We start from the raw sequence: 26504 nt of genomic DNA, 5'->3' as shown, positions 1-26504 counted from the left end.
TGAGCGTTTTCTGGGGGATCAGTATTAGATTCCGATGCACTTCTGCAGCTTTAATCTACCCCAAGAACCTTCACATTGACGATGAATCACTAGAATTGCGTCGGGAATTAATACAATAGGCACAATGACGACTTAAGTAGAAGAAGGGTAAATCTCCTCATTGTTTGTGGTCTGCTTTGAGCATTTCCTGTGAGATCATTATTAGACTCCGATGCACTACTGCAGCTTTACTCTATCCCTTGGACCTTCACATTGGCGATGAAACACAGAAATTGCGTCGGGGTTTACAAGATAATCACAATGCCGAATGAAGTACAAGAAAATAAATGTTCTCATTGTTTCTGGTTTGCTTAGAGCATTTCCTATGAGATCAGTATCAGATTCCGATGCACTACTGCAGTTGTGCTCTATCCCTTGGACCTTCACATTGACGATGAAACACAGAAATTGCGTCTGGATTTAATACAAAAGGCACAATGCCGACTTAAGTACAAGAGGAGTAAACATTCTCATTGTTTCTGGTTTGCTTTGAGCGTTTCCTGGGAGATCAGCAATAGATTCCGTTGCACTACTGCAGCATTCCTGTATCCCTTGGACCTTCACATTGACGATGAGACACAGAATTTCCGTCGGGATTTAATACAAAATGCACAATGCCGATTTAAGTACAAGAAAAGTAAATCTTCTCATTGTTTGTGGTTTGCTTTGAACGTTTCCTGTGAGATCAGTATAAGATTCCGATGCACTACTTCAGGTTTTCCCTGTCCCTTGTACCTTCTCATTGACGATGAAACACACTAATTGCGTCAGGATTTAATGCAAAAGGCACAATGTCGACTTAAATACAAGAAGAGAAAGTCTTCTCATAGTTTGTGGTTAGCTTTGATCGTCCCCTGGGAGATCAGCATAAGATTCCGATGCACTACTGCAGCTTTACTCTATCCCTTGGACCTTCACATTGACGATGAAACACAGAAATTGCGTCGGGATAACACAAGAATCACAATGCCGATTTAAGTACACGAGGAGTAAATCTTCTCATAGTTTGTGGGTTGCTTTGAGCGTTTCCTGGGAGATCAGTATTAGATTCCGATGCACCACTGCAGTTTTACTCTATATCTTGGACCTTCACATTGACGATGAACCACAGAAATTCAGTCGGCATGTAATACAAAAGGCACAATGCCGACTTAGGTACAAGAAGGGTAAATCGTCCATTCTTTGTGGTTTGCTTTGAGCGTTTCCTCAGATATCAGTATTAGATTCCATTGCACTACTGCAGCTTTACTCAATCCCCGGTACCTTCACATTGACGATGAAACACAGAAATTGCGTCGGGGATTAATACAAAAGGCACAATGCTGACTTAAGTACAAGAAGAGTAAATCCTCTCATTGTTTGTGGTTTGCTTTGAGCGTTTCCTGGGAGATCAGTATTACATTCCGATGCACTATTGCAGCTTTACTCTATCCCTTAGACCTTCACATTGACGATGAAATACAGAAATTGCGCCAGGATATAATACAAACGACACAATGCCGACATAAGTTCAAAAAGAGTAAACCTTCTCATAGTATCTGGTTTGCTTTGACTGTTTCCTGGGAGATTAGTATTAGATTCCGATTCACTACTGCAGCTTTCCTGTATCCCTTAGACCTTCACATTGACGAAGAAACACAGAATTTGGATCGGGATTTAATACAATATTCATAATGCCGATTTAAGTACAAGAAAAGTAAATCTTCTCATTGTTTGTCGTTTGCTTTGAGTGTCTCCTGGGAGATCAGCATTGGATTCCGATGCACTACTGCAGCATTACTCTATCCCTTGGACCTTCTCATTAACGATGAAACACAGAAATTGCGTCGGGATAACACAAAAAAAAAACAATGCCGATATAAGTACCAGAGGAGTAAATCCTCTCATTGTTTGTGGGTTGCTTTGAGCGTTTCCTGGGCGATCAGTATTAGAATCCGCTGCACTACTGCAGCTTTACTCTATACCTTGGACCTTCACATTGACGATGAACCACAGAAATTCCGTCGGGATATAATACAATAGGCACTATGCCGACTTAAGTACAAGAAGGGTAAATCGTCCATTGTTAGTGGTTTAATTGAGCGATTCCTGGGAGATCAGTACTAGATTCCGATGCATCCGTGCAGCTTTACTCTATCCCTTGGAGCTTCACATTTACGATGAAACATATAAATTTCGTCGAGATTTATTACAAAAGGCACTGGTTCGGCTTATATACAAGAAGAGTGAATCTTGTGGTTTGATTTGAGCGTTTCCTGGGAGATCTGTATTTGATTCCCATCCACTACTGCAGCTTTACGCTAACCCATGGACCTTCACATTGACGATGAAACACAGAAATTGCGTGGGGAGTTAATACAAAAGACACATTGCCGACTTAAGTACAAGCAGAGTAAATCATCTCATTGTTTGTGCATTGCTTTGAGCGTTTCCTGAGATATCAGTATTAGATTCCATTGCACTACTGCAGCTTTACTCTATCCATGGGATATTCACATTGACGATGAAACACAGAAATTGCGTCTGGAGTTAATACAAAAGGCACAATGCTGACTTAAGTACAAGAAGAGTAAATCTTCTCATTGTCTGTCGATTGCTTTGAGATTTTCCTGGGAGTTCAGTATTAGATTCGGATGTACTACTGCAGCTTTACTCTATCCCGTGGACATTCACATTGACGATGAAACTCAGAAAATGCGTCGGGATATAATACACAAGGCACAATGATGACTTACGTACAAGAAGAGTAAACCTTCTCATTGTTTCTGGTTTGCTTTTAACGTTTCCTGGGAGATCAGTAATAGATTCCGTTGCACTACTGCAGCATTCCTGTATCCCTTGGAACTTCACATGGACGATGAGACACAGATTTTGCGTCGGGATTTAATACAAAAGGCACAATGCCGGCAAAAGTACAAGAAAAGTAAATCTTCTCAGTGTTTGTGGTTTGCTCTGAACGTTTCCTGTGAGATCAGTATTAGATTTTGATGCTCTACATCAGCTTTACTGTATCCTTTAGGCCTTCACGTTTACGATGAAATACGAGTTTGCGTCGGGATTTAATACAAGTGGCACAATGCCGACTTAAGTACAAGAAGAGTAAATCTTCTCATTGTTTCTGGTTTCCTTTGGGCGTTTCCTGGGAGATCAGTATTAGATTCCGATGCACTACTTCAGCTTTTCCCTATCCCTTGGACCTTCACATTGACGATGAAACAGACTAATTGCGTCAGGATTTAATGCAAAAGGCACAATGTCGACTTAAATACAAGAAGAGAAAATCTTCTCATTGTTAGAGGTTTGCTTTGAGGGTCCCCTGAGAGATCAGCATTAGATTCCGATGCACTACTGCAGCTTTACTCTATCCCTTGGACCTTCACATTGACGATGAAACACAGAAATAGCGTCGGGATAACACAAGAAACACAATGCCGATTTAAGTACACGAGGAGTTAATCTTCTCATAATGTGTGGGTTGCTTTGAACGGTTCCTGGGAGATCAGTATTAGATTCCGATGCACTACTGCAGCTTTACTCTATATCTTTTACCTTCACATTGACGATGAACCAGAGAAATTCCGTCAGGATTTAATACAAAAGGCACAATGCCGATTTAAGTACAAGAAGAGTAAATCCTCTCATTGTTTGTGGTTTGCTTTGAGCGTTTCCTGGGAGATCAGTATTAGACTCCAATGCACTATTGCAGCTTTACTCTATCGCTCAGACCTCCACATTGACGATGAAACAGAGAAATTGCGCAGGGTTTTTTATACAAAATGCACAATGCCGACTTAAGTACAAGAAGAGTAAACCTTCTCATAATTTCTGGTTTGTTTTGAGCGTTTCCTGGGAGATCAGTATTAGATTCCGATGCACTACTGTAGCTTTCCTCGAACCCATTGACTTTCACATTGACGATGAAACAAAGAAATTGCGTCGGGATTTAATACAAAAAGCACAATGCCGACTTAAGTACAAGAAGAGTAAATCTCCTCGTTGTTTGTGGTTTTCTTTGAGCGTTTCCCATAATATCAGTATTAGATACCGATGCACTACTGCAGCTATATCTCTTGGACCTTCACATTGACGTTGAAACACAGAAAATGTGTCGCTATATAATATAAAAGGCACAATGCCGACTTAGGTACAAGAAGAGTAAACCTTCTCATATTTTCCGGTTTGCTTTGAGCGTTTCCTAGGAGACCAGTATTAGATTTCAATGCACCACATCAAGTTTACTGTATCCCTTGGACCATCACGTTTACGATGAAATACAGAACTTGGGTCGGGATTTAATACAAAAGGCATATTGCCGACTTAAGTACAAGAAGAGTAAGTCTTCTCATTGTTTGTGGTTTGCTTTGAGCGATACCTGGGAGATCAGTATTAGATTCCGATGCACTACTGCAGCTTTAAACTATCCCTTGGACCTTCAAATTTACGATGAAACACAGAAATTGCGTCGGGATTTAATACAAAAGCATAAATGCCGACTTAAGTACAAGAAAGGTAAATTTTCTCATTGTTAGTGGTTTGCTTTGAGCGTTTCCTGGGAGATCAGAATTAAATTCCGATGCCCTAATGCAGCTTTACTGTATCTCTTGGACCTGCACATTGACTATGAAACACAGAAATTGCGTCGGGATTTTATAAAAAAGGCACAATGCCGACTTAAGTACAAGAAGAGTTAATCTTCTCATTGTTTGTGGTTTGCTTTGAGCGTTTCCTCAGAGATCAGTATTAGATTCCGATGCACTATTGCAGCATTACTCTATCCCTTAGACCTTTCCATTGACGATGTAATACAGAAATTGCGTCGGGATTTAATACAAAATTCACAATGCCGATATAAGTACAAGAAATGTAAATCCTGTCATTGTTTGTGGTTTGCTTTGAGCGTCTCCTGGGAGATCAGCATTAGATTCCGATGCACTACTGCAGCTTTACTCTATATCTTGGACCTTCACATTGACGATGAACCACAGAAATTCCGTCGGGATTTAATACAAAAGGCACGATGCCGACTTAGGTACAAGAAGGGTAAATCGTCCATTGTTTGTGGTTTGCTTTGAGCGTTTCCTGAGATATCAGTATTAGATTCCATTGCACTACTGCAGCTTTACTCTATCCCTGGGACCTTCACATTGACGATGAAACACTGAAATTGCGTAGGGATTTAACACAAAAGCACAATGACGACTCAAGTACAAGCAGAGTAAGTCCTCTCATTGTTTGGGCTTTGCTTTGAGCGATTCCTATGAGATCAGTATTAGATTCCGATGGACTACTGCAGCTTTATTCCTTGGACCCTCACATTGACGATGATACACAGAAATTGCGTCGGGGTTTAATAGATAAGGCACAATGCCGAATTAAGTACAAGAAGAGTCAGGAATTAATGCAAAAGGCACAATGTCGACTTAAATACAAGAAGAGAAAGTCTTCTCATAGTTTGTGGTTTGCTTTGAGCGTCCCCCGAGAGATCAGCATTAGATTCCGATGCACTACTGCAGCTTTACTCTATCCCTTGGACCTTCACATTGACGATGAAACACAGAAATTGCGTCGGGATAACACAAAAAACACAATGCCGATTTAAGTACACGAGGAGTAAATCTTCTCATAGTTTGTGGGTTGCTTTGAGCGTTTCCTGGGAGATCAGTATTAGATTCCGATGCACCCCTGCAGCTTTACTCTATATCTTGGTCCTTCACATTGACGATGAACCAGAGAAATTCCGTCAGGATTTAATACAAAAGGCACAATACCGACTTAAGTACAAGAAGGGTAAATCTTCTCATTGTTTGTGGTTTGCAGTGAGCGATTCCTGGGAGTTCTGTAATAGATTCCGATGCGCCAGTGCAACTTTACTCTATCCCATGGACCTTCACATTGACGATGAAACACAGAAATTGCGTCCAGATTTAATACAAAACGCACAATGCCGACCTTAGTAGAAGAAGAGCAAATCTCCTCAGTGTTTTTGGTCTGCTTTGAGCGTTTCCTGTGAGATCAGTATTAGATTCCGATGCAATACTGCAGCTTTACTCTATCCCTTGGACCTTCACATTGACGATGAAACACAGACATTGCGTCGGGATTCAATAGAAAAGGCACAATGTCGACTTAAGTACAAGAAGAGTAAATGTTCTCATTGTTTCTGGCTGCTTTGAGCATTTCCTGGGAGATCAGTATCAGATTCCGATGCACTACTGCAGTTTTACTCTATCGCTTGGACCTTCACATTGACGATGAAACACAGAAATTGCGTGTGGATTTAATTCAAAAGGTACAATGTCGACTTAAGTACAAGAAGAGTAAATTTTCTCATTGTTTCTGCTTTACTTTGAGCACTTCCTGGGAGATCAGTATCAGATTCCGACGCACTACTGCACTTATACTCTATCCCTTGGACCTTCACATTGACGATGAAACACAGAAACTGCGTCTGGGTTTAATACAAATTGTGCAATGCTGACTTAAGTACAAGCAGAGTAATTCTTCTCATTGTTTGTGGATTGCTTTGAGATTTTCCTGGGAGATCAGTATTAGATTCGGATGTACTACTGCAGCATTACTCTATCCCGTGGACCTTCACATTAACGATGAAACGCAGAAATTGCGTCGGGATTTAATACACAAGGCACAAAGCCGACCTAAGTACTAGAAGAGTAAATCTTCTCATTGTTTGTGGTTTGCTTTGAGCGTTTCCTGGGAGATCAGTATTTGATTCCGATTCTCCACTGTATCTTTACTGTATCCTTTGGACCTTCACATTGACGATGAAACACAGAAATTGCGTCGGGATTGAATACAGATGGCACAATGCCGATTAAAGTACAAGAAGTGTAAGTCTTCTCATTGTTTGTGCTTTGCTTTGAGCGTTTCCCGGGAGATCAGTATTAGATTTCGATGCACCACGTGAGGTTTACTGTATCCCTAGGACCTTCACGTTTACGATGAAATAGAGAAATTGCGTAGGGGTTTAATACAAAAGGCACAATGCCGGCTTAAGTACAAAATGAGTAAACCTTCTCATTGTTTGTGTTTTGCTTTGAGCGTTTCCTGGGAGACCAGTATTAGATTTCGATGCACCACATCAGGTTTACCATATCCCTTGGACCTTCACGTTTACGACGAAATACGAAATTGCGTCGGGATTTAATACAAAAGGCTCAATGACGACTTAAGTACAACAAGAGTAAACCTTCTCATTGTGTATGGTTTTGCTTCGAACGTTTCCTGGGAGATCAGTATTAGATTCCGATGCTCTACAGCAGCTTTACTCTATCCCATGGACCTTCACATTGACGCTGAAACACAGATTGTGAGTCGGGATTTAATACTAAAGGCACAATGCCGACTTAAGTACAAGAAGAGTAAATCGTCTCATTGATTGTGGTTTGCTTTGAGCGTTTCCTGGGAGATCAGTATAAGATTTAATTGCAATACTGCAGCTTTACTCTATCCCTGGGACCATCACATTGACGATGAACCACAGAAATTGCGTCGGGATTTAATACAAAAGGCACAATGCCGACCTAAGTACAAGAAGAGTAAAACTTCTCAATGTTTGTGGTTGCTTTGAGCGTTCCCTGGGAGATCAGTATTAGACTCCGATGCACTACTGCAGCTTTACTCTATCTCATGGACCTTCCCATTGACGATGAAACACAGAATTTGCGTGGGGATTTAATACAAAAGGCATAATGTCGACTTAAGTAAAAGAGGAGTAAATCTTCACATTGTTTGTGGTTTGCTTTAAGCGTTTCCTGGGAGACCAGAATTAGATTTCGATTCACCACATCAGGTTTACCGTATCATTTGGACCTTCACGTTTACGACGAAATACGAAATTGCGTCGGGATTTAATACAAAAGGCACAATCCCGACCTAAGTACAACAAAAGTAAATCCTCTCATTGTGAATGGTTTGCTTCGAGCGTTTCCTGGGAGATCAGTATTAGATTCCGATGCACTACTGCAGCTTTACTCTATCCCATGGACCTTCACATTGACGCTGAAACACAGAAATTGCGTCGTGATTTAATACTAAAGGCAGAATGCAGACTTAAGTACAACAAGAGTAAATCTTCTCATTGTTTGTGGTTTGTTTTGAGCGTTTCCTGGGAGACCAGTATTAGATTTCGATGCACCACATCAGGTTTACTGTATCCCTTGGACCTTCACGTTTAAGATAAAATACGATATTGCGTCGGGATTTAATAGAAAAGGCACAATGCCGACTTAAGTACAACAAGAGTAATTCTTCTCATTGAGTGTGGTTTGCTTTGAGCTATTCCTGGGAGACCAGTATTAGATTCCGATCCACTACTAAAGCATTACTCTATTCCATGGACCTTCACATTGACGCTGAAACACAGAAATTGCGTCGGGATTTAATACTAAAGGCACAATGCCGACTTAAGTATTAGAAGAGTAAATCTTCTCGTTGTTTGTGGTTTGCTTTTAGCGATTCCTGGGAGATCAGTATTAGATTATATTGCAATACTGCAGCTTTATCCCTGGGACCTTCACATTGACGATGAACCACAGACATTGCGTCGGGATTTAATACAAAAGGCACAATGCCAACTTAAGTATAAGAAGAGTAAATTCTCTCATTGTTTGGGATTTGCTTTGAGCGGTTCCTATGAGATCAGTATTTGATTCCCATGCACTGCCGCAGATTTACTCCATCCCTTAGACCTTCACATTGACGATGAAACACAGAAATTTGCTACGGGATTTAACACAAAAGACACAATGCCGACTTAAGTACAAGAAGAGTAAACCTTCTCATTGATTGTGGTTTGCTTTGAGCGATTCCTGGGAGATCAGTATTAGATTCCGATGTACTACTGCAGCTTCACTCTATCCCTTAGACCTCCACATTGACGATGAAACACAGAAATTGCGTCGGGATGTAATACAAAAGGCACAATGCCGACTTAAGTACAAAATGAGTAAATCGTCTCATTGTTTGTTGTTTTCTTAGAGCGTTTCCTGGGAGACCAGTATTAGATTTCGATGCACCACATCAGGTTTACTGTCTCCCTTGGACCTTCACGTTTACGACGAAATACGAAATTCCGTCGGGATTTAATACAAAAGGCCCAATTCTGACTTAAGTACAAGAAGAGTAAATCTTCTCATTGTTTGTGGTTTGCTTTAAGCGTTTTCTGGGAGACCAGAGTTAGATTTCGATTCACCACATCAGGTTTACCGTATCCTTTGGACCTTCACGTTTACGACGAAATACGAAATTGCGTCGGGATTTAATACAAAATTGCTCAATGCCGACATAAGTACAAGAGGAGTAAATCTTCTCATTGTTTGTTTTTTGCTTTGAGTGTTTCCTGGGAGATCGGTATTACATTGCGATGCACTACTGCAGCTTTACTCTATCCGTTGGAACTTCAGATTGACGATGAAACACAGAAATAGCGTCGGGATTTAATACAAAATGCACAATGCCGACTTAAGTACAAGAAGAGTAAATCTTCCCATTGTTTGTGGTTTGCTTTGAGCGTTTCCTGGGAGGTCAGTATTGGATTCCGATGCACTACTGCAACTTTACTCTATCCCTTGGACCTTCACATTGACGATGAAATACGGAAATAGCGTCGGGATTTAATGCAAAATGCACAATGCCGACTTAAGTACAAGTAGAGTACATCTTCTAATTGTTTGTGGTTTGCTATGAGCGTTTCCTGAGAGATCAGAATTAGATTCCGATGCACTACTGCTGCTTTACTCTATCCCTTCGACGTTCACATTGACGATGAAGCACAGAAATTGCGTCCGGATTTACTACAAAAGGCACAACGCCAACTTAAGTACAAGAAGAGTAAATCTTCTCATTGTTTGTGGTTTGCTTTGAGCGTTTCCTGGGAGATCAGTATTAGATTCCGTTGCACAACAGCAGCATTACTCTATTCCATTGACGATGAGACACAGAAATTGCGTCGGGATTTAATACAATAGGCACAATGCCGACTTTAGTGGAAGAAGAGTAAATCTCCTCATTGTTTTTGTTCTGCATTGAGCGTTTCCTGTGAGATCAGTATTAGATTCCGATGCACTACTGCAGCTTTACTTTATCCCTTGGACATTCACATTGATGATGAAACACAGAAATTGCGTCTGGAATAAATACAAAAGGTACAATGCCGACTTAAGTACAAGAAGAGTAAATCTTCGCATTGTTTGTGGATTGCTTTGAGATTTTCCTGGGAGATCAGTATTAGATTCGGAAGTACAACTGCAGCTTTACTCTATTCCTTGGACATTCACATTGACGATGACACACCGAAATTGCCTCGGGATTTAATAGAAAAGGCACAATGCCGGCCGAAGTAAAAGAAGAGTATATCTGCTCCTTGTTTGTGATTTGCTTTGAGCGTTTCCTGGGTTATCATTATTACATTCGGATGCACTACTGCAGCTTTACTCTATCCCTTGGACCTTCACATTGACAATGAAACACACAAAATGCGTCGGGAATTAATACAAAACGCACAATGTCGACTTAAGTACAAGAAGAGTAAATGTTCCATTGTTTCTGGTTTGCTTTGAGCATTTCCTGGGAAATCAGTATCAGATTCCAATGCACTACTGCATTTTTACTCTATCCCGTGGACCTTCACATAGACGTTGAAACACAGACATTGTGTCGGGATATAACACAATAAGCACAATGCCGATTTAAGTACAAGACGAGTAAATCTTCTCATTGTTTGTGGGTTGCTTTGAGCGTTTCCTGGGAGATCAGTATTAGATTCCGATGCTCTACTGCAGCGTTGCTCTATCCCTTGGACCATCACATTAACGATGTACCACAGAATTGCGTAGGGATTTAATCTAAAAGGCACAATGCCGACTTCAGTACAAGAAGAGTGAATCTTCTCGTTGTACGTGGTTTCCTTTGAGCGATTCCTGGGAGATCAGTACTAGTTTCCGATGCACTAGTGCAGCTTTACTCTAACCCTTGGACCTTCACATTGACGATGAAACCCAGAAATTGCTCGAGATTTCATACAAAAGGCACAATGCCGACTTAAGTACAAGAAGAATAAATCTTGTAATTGTTTGTGGTTTGCATTGAGCGTTTCCTGGGAGATCTGTATTACATTCCGATCCACTACTGCCGCTTTACTCTATCCCATGGACCTTCGCATCGACGAAGAAACACAGAAATTGCGTGGGAATTTAATGTAAAAGACACAATCACAACTTAAGTACAAAAAGAGTAAATCTTCTCATTGTTTGTGGTTTGCTTTGAGCGTTTCCTGGAGGACCAGTATTAGATTTCGATGCACCAAATCAGGTTTACTGTATCCCTTGGACCTTCACGTTTACGATGAAATACGAAATTGCGTCGGGGTTCAATACAAAAGGCACAATGCCGTCTTAAGTACTAGAAGAGTAAATCTTCTCATTGATTGTGGTTTGCTTTGCGCGTTTCCTGGGAGATCAGTATTAGATTCCATTGCAATACTGCAGCTTTACTCTGTCTCATGGACCTTCACATTGACGACGAAACACAGAAATTGCGTGGGGATTTAATTCAATAGGCACAATGCTGACTTAAGTACAAGAACAGTAAATCTTCTCATTGTCTGTGGTCTGTTTTGAGCGTTTCCTGGGAGATCAGTATTTGATTCCGATGCACTACGGTAGCATTAATCTATCCCTTGGACATTCACATTGACGATGAAACACAGAAATTGCGTCGGGATTTAATACAAAAGGCACAAAGCCGATTTAAGTACAAGAGGAGTAAATCTTCTCATGGTTTGTGGGTTGCCTTGAGCGTTTCCTGGGAGATCAGGATTTGATTCCGATCCACTACTGCAGCTTTACTCTATCCCATGGACCTTCACATTGACGATGAAACACAGATATTGCGTGAGGATTTAATGCTAAAGCCACAATCCCGACTTAAGTACAAAAAGAGTAAATCTTCTCATTGTTTGTGGTCTGTATTGAGCGATTCCTGGGAGACCAGTATTAGATTTCGATGCACCACATCAGGTTTACTGTATCCCTTGGACCTTCACGTTTTCGATGAAATACGAAATTGCGTCGGTAAATAATAGAAATGTCAGAATGCCGACTTAAATATAATAGGAGTAAATCGTCTCATTGTGTGCGGTTTGCTTTGTGCGCTTCCTTGGAGTTCAGTATTAGATTTCGATGCACTACTGCAGCTTTACTCTATTCCATGGACCTTCAAATTGACGCTGAAACACAAAGATTGCTTCGGGATTTAATACGAAAGGCAAAATGCTGTCTTACGTACAAGAAGAGTAAATCTTCTCATTGTTGATGGTTTGCTTTGAGCGTTTCCTGGTAGATCAGTATTAGATTCCATTGCAATACTGCAGCTTTACTCTATCCCTGGGACCTCACATTGCTGATGAATCACAGAAATTGCGTCGGGATTTAATACAAATGGCACAATGCCGACATAAGTACAAGAAGAGTAAATCTTCTCATTGTTTGTTGTTTGCTTTGAGCGTTTCCTGGGAGATCGGTATTAGGTTCCGATGCACTACTGCTGCTTTACTCTATCCCTTGGACGGTCACATTGACGATGACACACAGACATTGCGTCGGCAAATAACACAATATTCACAATGCTGACTTAAGTACAAGAGGAGTAAATCTTCTCATTGTTTCTGGTTTGCTTTGAGCGTTTCCTAGGAGATCAGTATTAGATTCCGATGCACTACTACTGCTATACTCTATCCCAAGAACCTTCACATTGACGATGAAACACAGTTATTGCGTCGGGATTTAATTCAATAGGTACAATGCCGACTAAATACAAGAAGAGTAACTCCTCTCATTGTTTGTGGTTTGCTATGAGCGTTTCCTGGGAGGTCAGCATTAGATTCCGATGCACTACTGCATCTTTACTCTATCACTTGGACATTCACATTGTCGATGAAACGCAGAAATTGCGTCGGGATGTAATAGAAAAGGCACAATCCCGACTTAAGTACAAGAAGAGTAAATCATTTCATTGTTTGTGGTTTGCTTTGTGCGTTTCCTGGGAGATCGGTATTTGATTGCGATACACTACTGCAGCTTTACTCTGTCCCTTGGACCTTCAGATTGATGATGAGACACAGAAATTGCGTCGGGATTTAACACAAAAGGCAGAATGCCGACTTAAGTACAAGAAGAGTAAATCTTCTCCTTGTTTGTGATTTGCTTTGAGCGTCTCCTTGGAGATCAGAATTAGATTCCGATGCACTCTTGCAGCTTTACTCTATCCCTTGGACCTTCACATTGACGATGTAATACAGAAATTGCGTAGGTATTTAATACAAAATGCACAATGCCGACTTAAGTACAAGAAGAGTAAATCTTCTCATTGTATGTGGTTTGCTTTGAGCGATTCCTGGGAGATCAGTTTTAGATTCCGATGATCCACTGTAGCTTTACTGTATCTCTTGGATCTTCACATTGACGATGAAACACAGAAATTTCGTCGGTATTTAATACAAAAGGCACAATGCCGAAATAAGTACAAGAAGAGTAAATCTTCTCACTGTTTGTGATTTGCTTTGCGCGTTTCCTGGGAGATCAGTATTAGTTTCCGATACACTACTGCAGCTTTACTCTATCCCATTGACCTTCACATTGACGATGATACACAGAAATTTCGTAGGGATCTAATAAAAAGATACAATACCGACTTACGTACAAGAAGAGTAAACCTTCCCACTCTTTCTGGTTTGCTTTGAGCATTTTCTGGGAGATCAGTATCAGATTCCGATGCACTACTGCAGCTTTACTCTATCCCATGGAACTTGACATTGGCGATGAAACACAGAAATTGTGTCGGGATTTAATACAAATGGCACAACGCGGACATATGTACAAGAGGAGTAAATCAACACATTGTTTGTGGTTTGCCTTGAGCGTTTCCTGGGAGACCAATATTAGATTTCTATGCAGCACATCAGGTTTACTGTATGCCTTGGACCTTCAGATTTACGATGAAATAAAGAAATTGCGTCGAAATTTAGTACAAAAGGCACAATGCCGACTTAAGTACAAGAAAAGTTAATCTTCTCATAGTCTGTGTGTTGGTCTGAGCGTTTCCTGGGTGATCAGTATTAGATTCCGATGCTCTACTGCAGCTGTACTGGATCCCTTGGACTTTCACATTGACGATGAAACACAGAAATTCCGTCGGGATTTATTACAAAAGGCACAATGCCAACTTAAATACAAGACGAGTAAATCCTCTCATTGTTTGCGGTTTGCTTTTGGGCGTTTCGTGGGAGATCAGTATTAGATTCTGATGCACTACTGTAGCTTTACTCATTCGCTTGGACCTTCACATTGACGATGAAACACAGAAATTGTGTCGGGATTTAATACAAAAAGCACAATGCCTACTTAAGTACAAGAAGTGTAAATATTCTCTTTGTTTGCGGTATGATTTGAGCGTTTCCTGGGAGATCACTGTCACATTCGGATGCACTACTGCTGATTACTCCATCCATTGGACCTTCACATTCACGATGAAACTCAGAAATTGCGTCGGGATTTAATGCAAAAGGCACAATGCCGACTTAAGTACAAGAGGAGTAAATCTTCTCATTGTTTGTGGTTTGCTTAAAGCGTTTCCTGGGAGATCAGAATTAGATTTCGATGCACCACATCAGGTTTCCTGTATCCCTTGGACCTTCACGTTTACGTTGAAATACGAAATTGCGTCGGGATCTAATACAAAAACCACAATGCCTACTTAAGTACAAGTAGAGCAAATGTTCTCTTTGTATGTGGTTGTTTTGAGCGTTTCCTTGGAGATCAGTTTTAGATTCCGATGCACTACTGCAGCATTATTCCTTGGACCTTCACATTGACGACGAAACACAGAAAATGTGTCAGGATTTCATACAAACGGCACAATGCCGACATAAGTACAAGGAGAGTAAATCTTCTCATTGTTTGTTGTGTGCTTTGAGTGTTTCCTGGGAGATCAGTATTAGATTCCGATGCACTACTGCTGCTTTACTCTATCCCATCGACGTTCACATTTACGATGTAACACAGAATTTGCGTCGGGAATTAATACAAAAGGCACAATGCCGTCTTATGTACAAGAAGAGTAAATCTTCTCTTTGTTTGAGGTTTGCTTTGAGAGTTTCCTGGGAGATCAGTATTAGATTCCTTTGCACTACTGCAACCTTACTCTATCCCAAGAATCTTCACATTGATGATGAAACACAGAAATTGCGTCGGGATTAAATTCTATAGGCAAAATGGCGACTTAAGTACAAGATGAGTAAATCTTCTCATTGTTTGTGGTTTGCATTGAGCGTTTCCTGGGAGATCAGTATTAGGTTCCGATACACTATTGCAGCTTTACTCCATCCCATCGACCTTCACATTGACGATGAAACACAGATATTGCGTGGGGATTTAATGCTAAAGGCACAATCCCGACTTAAGTACAAAAGGAGTAAATCTTCTCTTTGTATGTGGTTTGTATTGAGCGATTCCTGGGAGACCAGTATTAGATATCCATGCACCACATCAGGTTTACTATATCCCTTGAACCTTCACGTTTACGATGAAATACGAAATTGCGTCTGGATTTAATACAAAAGGCACAATGCCCACTTAAGTACAAGAAGAGTATATCTTCTCATTGTTTCTGGTTTGCTTTGTGCGTTTCCTGGGATATCAGTAATAGATTCCGATGCACTACTGCAGTTTTACTCTATCCATTGGACCTTCACATTGACGATGAAACACTGAAATTGCGTCGGGATTTAATACAATGGGCACAATGCTGACTTAAGTAACAGAAGAGTAAATTTAAACATTGTTTGTGGATTGCTTTTAGCTTTTTTCGGAGATCAGTATTAGATTCGGTTGCACTACTGCAGTTTTACTCTATCCATTGGACCTTCACATTGACGATGAAACACAGATATTGCGTCGGGATTTAATACAAAAGGCACAATACCGAATTAAGTCTAAGAAGAATATATCTTCTCATTGTTTGTGATCTGCTTTGAGCGTTTCCTGGGAGATCAGTATTAGATTGCGATGCACTACTGCAGCTTTATTCTTTGCCATTGTCCTTCACATTGACGATGACACACAGATATTGTGTCGGGATTTAATACAAATGGCACAACGCCGACATAAGTACAAGAGGAGTAATTCATCTCATTGTTTGTTTTTTGCCTTGAGCGATTCTTGGGAGACCAGTATTAGATTTCGATGCACCTCATCAGGTTTACTGTATGCCTTGGACCTTCAGATTTACGATGATTTAAAGAAATTGCGTCGAAATGTAATACAAAAGGCACAATGCCGAATTAAGTACAAGAAGAGTATATCTACTCATTGTTTGTGGTTTGCTTTAAGTATTTCCAAGGAGATCAGTTTTAGATTCCGATGCATTACTGCAGCTTTACTCTACCCCTTGGACCTTCTCATTGGCGATAAACACAGAAATTGCGTCGGGATATGATACAAAAGGCACAATGCCGACATAAGTACCAGAACAGTATATCATCTCATTGTTTGTGGTTTGCTTTGAGCGTTTCCAGGGAGATCAGTATTAGATTCGGATGCACTACTGCAGTTTTACTCTGTCCCTTGGACCTTCATATTCACGATGAAACTCAGATATTGCGTCGGGATTTAATCCAAAAAGCACTTTGCCGACTTAAGTACAAGAAGAGTAAATCTTCTCATTTTATGTGGTTTGCTTTGAGCGTTTCCTTGGAGATCAGTATTAGATTCCGATGCTCTACTGCAGCTTTACTGGATCCATCGGACTTACACATTGACGATGAAACACAGAAATAGCGTCGGGATTAATTACAAAAGGCACAATGCCAACTTAAGTACAAGAAGAGTAAATCTTCTCATTGCTTGTGGTTTGCTTTGAGCGTTTCCTGGGAGATCAGTATTAGATTTCGATGCACTACTGCAGCTTTACTCTATCCCTTGGAACATCACATTGACGATGAAACACAGTAATTTCGTGGGGATTTACTGCAAAAGGCATAATGCCGAGGTAAGTACAAGAAGAGTAAATCTTCTCATTGTTTGAGGTTTGCTTTGTGCGTTTCATGGGTGATCAGTATTAGATTCCGATGCACTACTGCAGCTTTATCCCTCGGACCTTCACATTGACGACGAAACACAGAAATTGTGTCGGGATTTAATACAAAAGGCACAATGCCACTTAAGTACAACTAGAGTAAATCTTCTCATTGTTTGTGGTTTGGTTTGAGCGTTTCCTGGGAGATCAGTATTAGATTCCGATGCACTACTGCTGCTTTACTACATCCCTTGGACGTTCATATTGACGATGAAACACAGAATTTTCGACGGGAATTAATACGAAAGGCACAATGCCGGCTTAAGTACATGAGGAGTAAATCTACTCAATGTTTGTTGTTTGTTTTGAGCGTCACCTGGGAGATCAGTATTAGATTCCGATGCACTACAGAAGCTTTATTCTATCCCATGAACCTTCACATTGACGATGAAACTCAGAAATAGCGTCGGGATTTAATACAAAAGGCACAATGCCGACTTATGTACAAGAAGAGTAAATCTTCTCATTGTTTGTGGTTTGCTTCGAGTGTTTCCTGGGAGACCAGTATTGGATTCGATGCACCACATCAGGTTTAGTGTATCTCTTGGATCTTCACGTTTACGATGATATACAGAAATTGCGCACGGATTTAAAATAAAGGCACAATGCCGACTTAAGTACAAGAAGAGTAAATCATTTGATTGTTTGTGGTTTGCCTTGAGCGTTTAGTGGGAGATCAGTTTTAGATTCCGATGCCCTACTGCAGCTTCACTCCAACCCTACGACCTTCACATTGACGATGAAACACAGAAATTGCGTCCGGATTTCATACAAAAGGCTCAATGCCCACTTAAGTACAGGAAGGGTAAATCTTCTCATTATTTGTGGTTTGCTATGAGCGTTCCTGGGAGAACAGTATTAGATTCCGATGCACTACTGCAGCTTTACTCTATCACTTGGACCTTCACATTGACGATGATACACAGAAATTTCGTCGAGATTTAATACAAAAAGCACAATACCGACTTAAGTACAAGAAGAGTAAACTTTCTCATTATCTCTGGTATACTTTGGTCGTTTCCTGGGAGATTTGTATTCGATTCTGAAGCACTACTGCAGGTTTACTCTAGCCGTTGGTCCTTCACATTGACGAAGAAACACAGAAATTGCGTCGGGATTTAATACAAAAGGCTCAATGCCCACTTAAGTACAAGAAGGGTAAATCTTCTAACTGTTTGTGGTTTGCTATGAGCGTTCCTGGGAGAACAGTATTAGATTCCGATGCACCACTGCAGCTTTACTCTATCCCTTGGACCTATACATTCACGATGAAACACAGAAATTACCTCGGGATTTAATACAAAAGGCTCAATACCCACTTAAGTACATGAGGGTAAATCTTCTCATTGTTTCTGGTTTGCTTTGAGCGTTTCCTGGGAGATCAGGATTAGATTCCGATGCACTACTGCAGCTTTACTCCACTCCTACGACCTTCACATTGACGATGAAACACAGAAATTGCGTCCGGATTTCATACAAAAGGCTCAATGCCCACTTAAGTACAGGAAGGGTAAATCTTCTCATTAACTGTGGTTTGCTATGAGCGTTCCTGGGAGAACAGTATTAGATTCCGATGCACTACTGCAGCTTTACTCTATCCCTTGGACCTTCACATTGACGATGAAACACAGAAATTGCGTCGGGATTTGATACAAAAGGCACAATGCCGACATAAGTACAAGAAGAGTGAATCTTCTCATTGTTTGTGGTCTGCTTTGAGCGTTTCCTGGGAGAACAGTTTTAGGTTCCGATGCACTACTGCAGCTTTACTCTATCCCTTGGAACATTACATTGACGATGAAACACAGAAATTTCGTCGGGATTTACTGCAAAAGGGATAATGCCGAGATATGTACAAGAAGAGTAAATCATCTCATTGTTTGAGGTTTGCTTTGTGCGTTTCATGGGTGATCAGTATTAGATTCCGAAGCACTACAGCAGCTTTGTCCCTTGGACCTTCACATTGCCGACGAAACACAGAAATTGTGTCGGGATTTAATACAAAAAGCACAATGCCACTTAAGTACAACTAGAGTAAATCTACTCACTGTTTGTGGTTTGGTTTGAGCGTTTCCTGGGAGATCAGTATTAGATTCCGATGCACTACAGCTGCATTACTATATCGCTTGAACGTTCACATTGACGATGAAACACAGAATTTGCGACGGGAATTATTACGAAAGGCACAATGCCGACTTAAGTACATGAGGAGTAAATCTTCTCATTGTATGAGGTTTGCTTTGAGCGTCACCTGGGAGATCAGTATCAGATTCCGATGCACTACAAAAGCTTTATTCTATCCCATGGACCTTCACATTGACGATGAAACTCAGAAATAGCGTCGGGATTTAATACAAAAGGCACAATGCCGACTAATGTACAAGAAGAGTAAATCTTCTCATTGTTTGTGGTTTGCTTCGAGCGTTTCCTGGGAGACCAGTATTGGATTCGATGCACCACATCAGGTTTAGTGTATCCCTTGGATCTTCACGTTTACGATGATATACAGAAATTGCGTCCGGATTTAATATAAAAGGCACAAAGCCGACTTAAGTACAAGAAGAGTAAATCTTTTGATTGTTTGTGGTTTGCCTTGAGCGTTTCCTGGGAGATCAGTTTTAGATTCCGATGCACTACTGCAGCTTTACTCCATCCCTACGACCTTCACATTGACGATGAAATACAGAAATTGGGTCGGGATTTCATAAAAAAGGCGCAATGGCGACTGAAGTGCAAGAAGAGTAAATCTTCTCATTGTTTGCGGTTTTCCTTGAGCGTTTCCTGGGAGAACAGTTTTAGGTTCCGATGCACTACTGCAGCTTTACTCTACCCCATGGACCTTCACACTGACGATGAAACACAGAAATTGCGTTGGGTTTAATACAAAAGGCACAATGCCGACTTCAATGCAAGAATAGTAAACATTCTCATTATTTCTGGTTTGCTTTGAGCGTTTCCTGGGAGATCAGTATTAGATTTCGATGCACAACATCAGGATTACTGTATCTCTCGGACCTTCACGTTTACGATGAAATACGAAATTGCGTCGGGAATTAATACAAAAGGCACAATGCCAACATAAGTACAAGAAGAGTAAATCTTCTCTTTGTTTCTGGTTTGCTTTGAGCGTTTCCTGGGGGATCAGTATTACATCCCGATGCACTACTGCAGCTTTACTCTATCCCTTGAACCTTCACAATGACAATGAAACTAAGAAATTGCGTCCGGATTTAATACAAAAGGCACAATACGACTTAAGTACAACAAGAGTCAATCATCTCATTGTTTGTGGTTTGCTCTGAGCGTTTCCTGGGAGATCAGTATTAGATTCAGACGCACTACTGCAACTTTACTCTGTCTCTTGGACCTTCACATTTACGATGAAACACAGAGGTTGCGTCGCGATTTACTACAAAAGGCACAATGCCGACTTCAATGCAAGAATAAAAAACATTCTCATTATTTCAGGTTTAATTTGAGCGTTTCCTGGGAGATCAGCATTAGATTCGGATGCACTACTGCACACCTACCCTATCCCTAGGACCAACAAATTGACGATGAAACACTGTCATTGCGTCGGGATTTAACACAAAAGGCACAATGCCAACTTAAGTACAAGAAGAGTAAATCTCATTGTTTGTGATTTGCTATGAGCGTATCCAGGGAGATTAGTATTAGTTACCGATTCACTACTGCAGCTCTTCTCTGTCTCATTGACCTTCACATTGACGACGAAACACAGATATTCCGTCTGGATTTAACACAAAAGGCACAATGCCGTCTTAAGTACAAGAAGAGTAAATCTTCACATTGTTTGTGGTTTGCTTTGAGCGTTTCCTGGGAGATCAGTATCAGATTCCGATGCGCTACTGCAGCTTCTACCTATCCCTTGGACCTTCTCATTGACGATGAAACACAGAAATTGCGTCGGGATGTAACACAAAAAGCACAGTGCCGACTTAAGTACAAGAAGAGTATATCTTCTCATTGATTATGGGTTGCTCTTAGAGTTTGCTGGAAGATCAGTATTAGATTCCGATACATTACTGCAGCTTTACTCTATCCCTTGGACCATCACATTGACGATGAAACACAGAAATTACGTCGGGATTTATTACAAATGGTACACTGCCGACTTAAGTACAAGAAGAGTAAACCTTCTCATTGTTTCTGGTTTGCTTTGAGCATTTCCTTGGGGATCAGTATCAGATTCCGTAGCACTACTGCAGCTTTACTCCATCGCTTGGACTTTCACATTGACGATGAAACACAGAAATTGAGTCGGGAAGTAATACAAAATGCACAATGGTTACTAAAGTACAAGAAGAGCAAATCTTTTCATTGTTTCTGGTTTGCTTTGAGCGTTTCCTAAAAGATCAGTATTGAATTCCGATGCACTACTGGATGTTTACTCTATACCTTGGACCCTCTTATTGACGATGAAACACAGAAATTGCGTCGGGATTTATTACAAATGGCACAATGCCGACCAAAGTATAAGATGTGTAGTTCTTCTCATTGTTTGTGGATTGCTTTGAGCTTTTCCTGGGAGTTCAGTATTAAATTCCGAAGCACTACTACTGCTTTACTCTATCCCTTGGACTTTCCTATTGTCGAAGAAACACAGCAATTGCGTCGGGATTTAATACAAAAGGCACAATGCAGACTTAGGTACAAGAAGAGTAAATCATCTCATTGTCAGTGGTTTGCTTAGAATGTTTCCAGGGAGATCAGTATTACATTCCGATGCACTACTGCAGCTTTACTCTATCCCTTGGACCCTTACATTGACGATGAAACACAGAAATTGCGTCGGGATATAACACAAAAGGCACAAAGCCGACTTAAGTACAAGAAAAGTAAACCTTCTCATTATTTCTGGTTTGCTTTGATCGTTTCCTGGGAGATCAATATTAGATTCCGATGCACTACTCCACCTTTACTCTATCCCTAGGACCATTACATTGACGATGAAAAACAGTCATTGCGTCGGGATTTAACACAAAAGGCTCAATGCCGACTTAAGTACAAGAAGAGTAAATCTTCTCATTGTTTCTGGTTTGCTTTGAGCGTTTCCTGGGAGATCAGTATTGGATTCCGATGTACAACTGCAGCTTTACTCTATCCCTTGGACCCTCATATTGACGATGAAACACAGATATTGCGTCGGGATTTATTACGAAAGGCACAATGCTGACTAAAGTATAAGATGTTTAGATATTCTCATTGTTTGTGGATTGCTTTGAGCTTTTGCCTGGGAGATCAAAATTAAATTCCGAAGCACTTCTACTGCTTTACACTATCCCTTAAACTTTCACATTGTCGATGAAACCCAGATATTGCGTCGGGATTTAATACAAAACTCACAAGAAGAGTAAATCATCTCATGGTCAGTGGTTTGCTATGAATGTTTCCTGGGAGATCAGTATTAGATTCCGATGCACTACTACAGCTTTACTCTTTCCCTGGGACCTTCACATTGACGATGAAACACAGAAATTGCGTCGAAATTTAATACAAGAGGTACAATGCCGATTTGAGTACGAGAAGGGTAAATCTTTTCATTGTTTATGGGTTGCTTTTAGCGTTTCCTGGGAGATCAGAATTAGAATCTGTTGCACTACTGCTGCGTTACTCTATCCCTTGGACCTTTAAATTGACAATGAAACACGTAAATTGCGTCAGGATATAACACAAAAGTCAATATGCCGACTTAAGTACAGGAAGAGTAAATTTTCTCATTGTTTATGGGTTGCTTTAACGTTTCGTGGGAGATCAGTATTAGATTCCGTTGCACTACTGCAACGTTACTCTATCCCTTGGACCCTCACATTGACGATGAGACACAGATATTGCGTCGGGAATCAATAGAAAAGGCACATGGCAGATTTAAGTACAAGAAGAGCAAATCTTCACATAGTTTGTGGTTTGCTTTGAGCGTTTCCTGGGAGATCAGTATTAGATTCGGATGCACTACTGCAGCTTTACTCTATCCCTTGGACCTTTACATTGATGATGAAACACAGAAATTGCGTCGGGATATAACACAAAAGTTACAATGCCGACATAAGGACAAGAAAAGTAACCTTCTCATTATTTCTGGTTTGCTTTGGGCGTTTCCTGGGAGTTCAGTATTAGATTCCGATGCACTACTGCAGCTTTACTCTATCCCTTGGGCCTTTACATTGACGATGAAACACAGAAATTGCGTCGGGATATAACACAAAAGGTACAATGCCGACTGAAGTACAAGAAGTGTAAATCTTCACATTGTTTGTGGTTTGCTTTGAGCATTTTCTGGGAGATCAGCATTAGATTCGGATGCACTACTGCACCTTTACTCTATCCCTAGGACCATCAAATTGACAATGAAACAAAGTCATTGTGTCGGGATATAACACAAAAGGCACAATGCCAACTTAAGTACAAGAAGAGTAAATCTTCTCATTGTTTGTGGTTTGCATTGAGCGTTTACGGGGAGATCAGTATTAGATTCCGATGCCCTACTGCTGATTTACTCTATCCATAGGACCTTCACATTGTTGATGAAACACAGAAATTGCGTCGAAATTTAATACAAGAGGTACAATGCCGACTTAAGTACGAGAAGGGTAAATCTTCTCATTGTTTATGGGTTGCATTTAGCGTTTTCTGGGAGATCAGAATTAGATTCCGTTGCACTACTGTAGCGTTACTCTATCGCTTGGACCTTCACATTGACGATGAAACACAGAAATTGCGTACAGGATTTAACACAAAAAGCACAATGCTGACTTAAGTACAAGAAGAGTAAACCTTATCTTTGTTTCTGGTCTGCTTTGGGCATTTCCTGGGAGATCAGTATCAGATTCCGATGCACTAATGCAGCTTACATCTATCCCTTGGACCTTCTCAGTGACGATGAAACACGGAATTGTGTCGGGATGTAATACAAAAGGCACAATGCCGACTTAAGTACAATAAGAGTAAATCTTCTCATTGTTTGTGGTTTGCTTTGAGCGTTTCCTGGGAGATCAGTATTCGATTCGGATGCACTACTGCAGCTTTACTCGATCCCTTGGACATTCACATTGACGATGAAACACAGAAATTCCGACGGGATATAATTCCAAAGGCACAATGACGACATAAGTAGAAGAAGAGTAAATCTTCTCATTGTTTGTGGTTTGCTTTGATCGTTTCCTGGGAGATCAGTATTAGATTCCGATGCACAACTACAGCGTTACTCTTTCCCTTGGACCTTCACATTGACGATGAAACACATAAATTGCTTCGAGATTTTATACAAAAGGCACAATGTAGACTTAAGTAAAAGAAGAGTAAATCTTCTCACTGTTTGTGGTTTGCTTTGAACGTTTCCTGAGATATCAGTTTTGGGTTCCGGCGAACTACTGCAACTTTACTCTGTCGCTTGGACCTTCACGTTGACGATGAAACACAGAAATTGCGTCGCGATTTAATACAAAATTCACAATGCCGACATAAGCACAAGAAAAGTAAACCTTCTCATTATTTCTAGTTTGCTCTGAGCGTTTCCTGGGAGATCAGTATTAGATTCCGATGCACTACTGCAGCTTTACTCTATCCCTTGGACCTTCACATTGACGATGAAACACAGAAATTTCGTCGGGATGTTACACAAAAGGCACAATGCCGACTTAAGTACAAGAAGAGTAAATCTTCTCATTGATTATGGGTTCCTCTTAGCGTTTGCTGGGAGATCTGTATTACATTCCGATGCAGTACTGCAGCTTTACTCTATCCCTTGGACCTTCACATTGACGATGAAACACAGAAATCGCGTCGGGATTTAATAAAAAAGGCACAATGCCAACTTCAGTACAAGAAGAGTAAATCTCATTGTTTGTGATTTGCTATGAGCGTATCCAGGGAAATTAGTATTGGTTTCCGATGCACTACTGCAGCTTTTCTCTGTCTCATTGACCTTCAGATTGACGATGAAACACAGACATTGCGTCGGGATTTAATACAAATGGTACAATGCCGACTTAAGTACAGATAGAGTAAACCTTCTCATTGTTTCTGGTATGCTTTGAGCATTTCCTTGGGGATCAGTATCAGATTCCGTTGCACTGCTGCACCTTTACTCCATCCCTTGGACTTTCACATTGACGATGAAACACAGATATTGTGTCGGGAAGTAATACAAAATGCACACTGCCAACTTACGTACAAGAAGTGTGAAAAGTGTCATTGTTTGTGATTTGCTTTGGGCGTTTCCTGGGAGATCAGTATTAGTTCCGAAGCACTGCTGCAGATTTCTCTGTCCCATTGATCCTTCTCATAGTCAATGAAACACTGATTTTGCGTCGCGATTTAATACAAAAGGCACAATGCCGACTTAGGTACAGGAAGAGTAAATCATCTCATTGTCAGTGGCTTGCTTTGATGTTTCCTTGGTCATTAGTATTAGATTCTTATGCACTACTGCAGCTTTACTACATGCCTTGGACCGTCACATTGACGATGAACCACCGAAATTGCGTCGGGATATAATACAAAGGGCACAATGCCGACACAAGTAAAAGAAGAGCAAATCTTCTCATCGTTTGTGGATTGCTTTGATAGTTTTCTGGGAGGTCAGTATTAGATTCCGATGCACAACTGCAGCCTTACTCTATCCCTTGGACCTTCACATTGACGATGGGACACATAAATTGCTTCGGGATTTAATACAAAAGGCACAATGTCGACTTACGTACAAGAAGAGTAAATCTTCTCATAGTTTGTGGTTTGCTTTGAACGTTTCTTGGAATATCAGTACTGGATTCCGACGCACTACTGCGACTTTACTCTGTCCATTGGTCATTCACGTTGACGATGAAACACAGAAATCGCGTCGCGATTTAATACAAAGGGCACAATGCCGACATATGTACAAGAAATGTAAACCTTCTCATTATTTCTGGTTTGCTTTGAGCGTTTCCTGGGAGATCAGTATTAGTTTCCGATGCACTACTGCAGCTTTATTCTATCCCTTGGACCTTCACATTGACGCAGAAACACAGAAATTGCGTCGGGATGTAACACAAAAGGCACAATGCCGACCTCAGTACAAGAAGAGTAAATTTTCTCATTGATTATGGGTTGCTCTTAGCGTTTGCTGAGAGATCAGTATTGGATTCCGATGCACTACTGCATCTTTGCTCTATCCCTGGGACCCTCATATTGACGATGAAACACAGAAATTGCGTCGGGATTTATTACAAAAGGCACAATGCCGACTAAAGTATAAGATGTGTAGATCTTCTCATTGTTTGTGGATTGCTTTGAGATTTTCCTGGGAGATCAGTATT

Source organism: Schistocerca piceifrons, chromosome X (genome assembly GCF_021461385.2).
Source record: "Schistocerca piceifrons isolate TAMUIC-IGC-003096 chromosome X, iqSchPice1.1, whole genome shotgun sequence".
Lineage (NCBI taxonomy): Eukaryota > Metazoa > Arthropoda > Insecta > Orthoptera > Acrididae > Schistocerca > Schistocerca piceifrons.
This window is presented reverse-complemented; position numbering follows the sequence as displayed.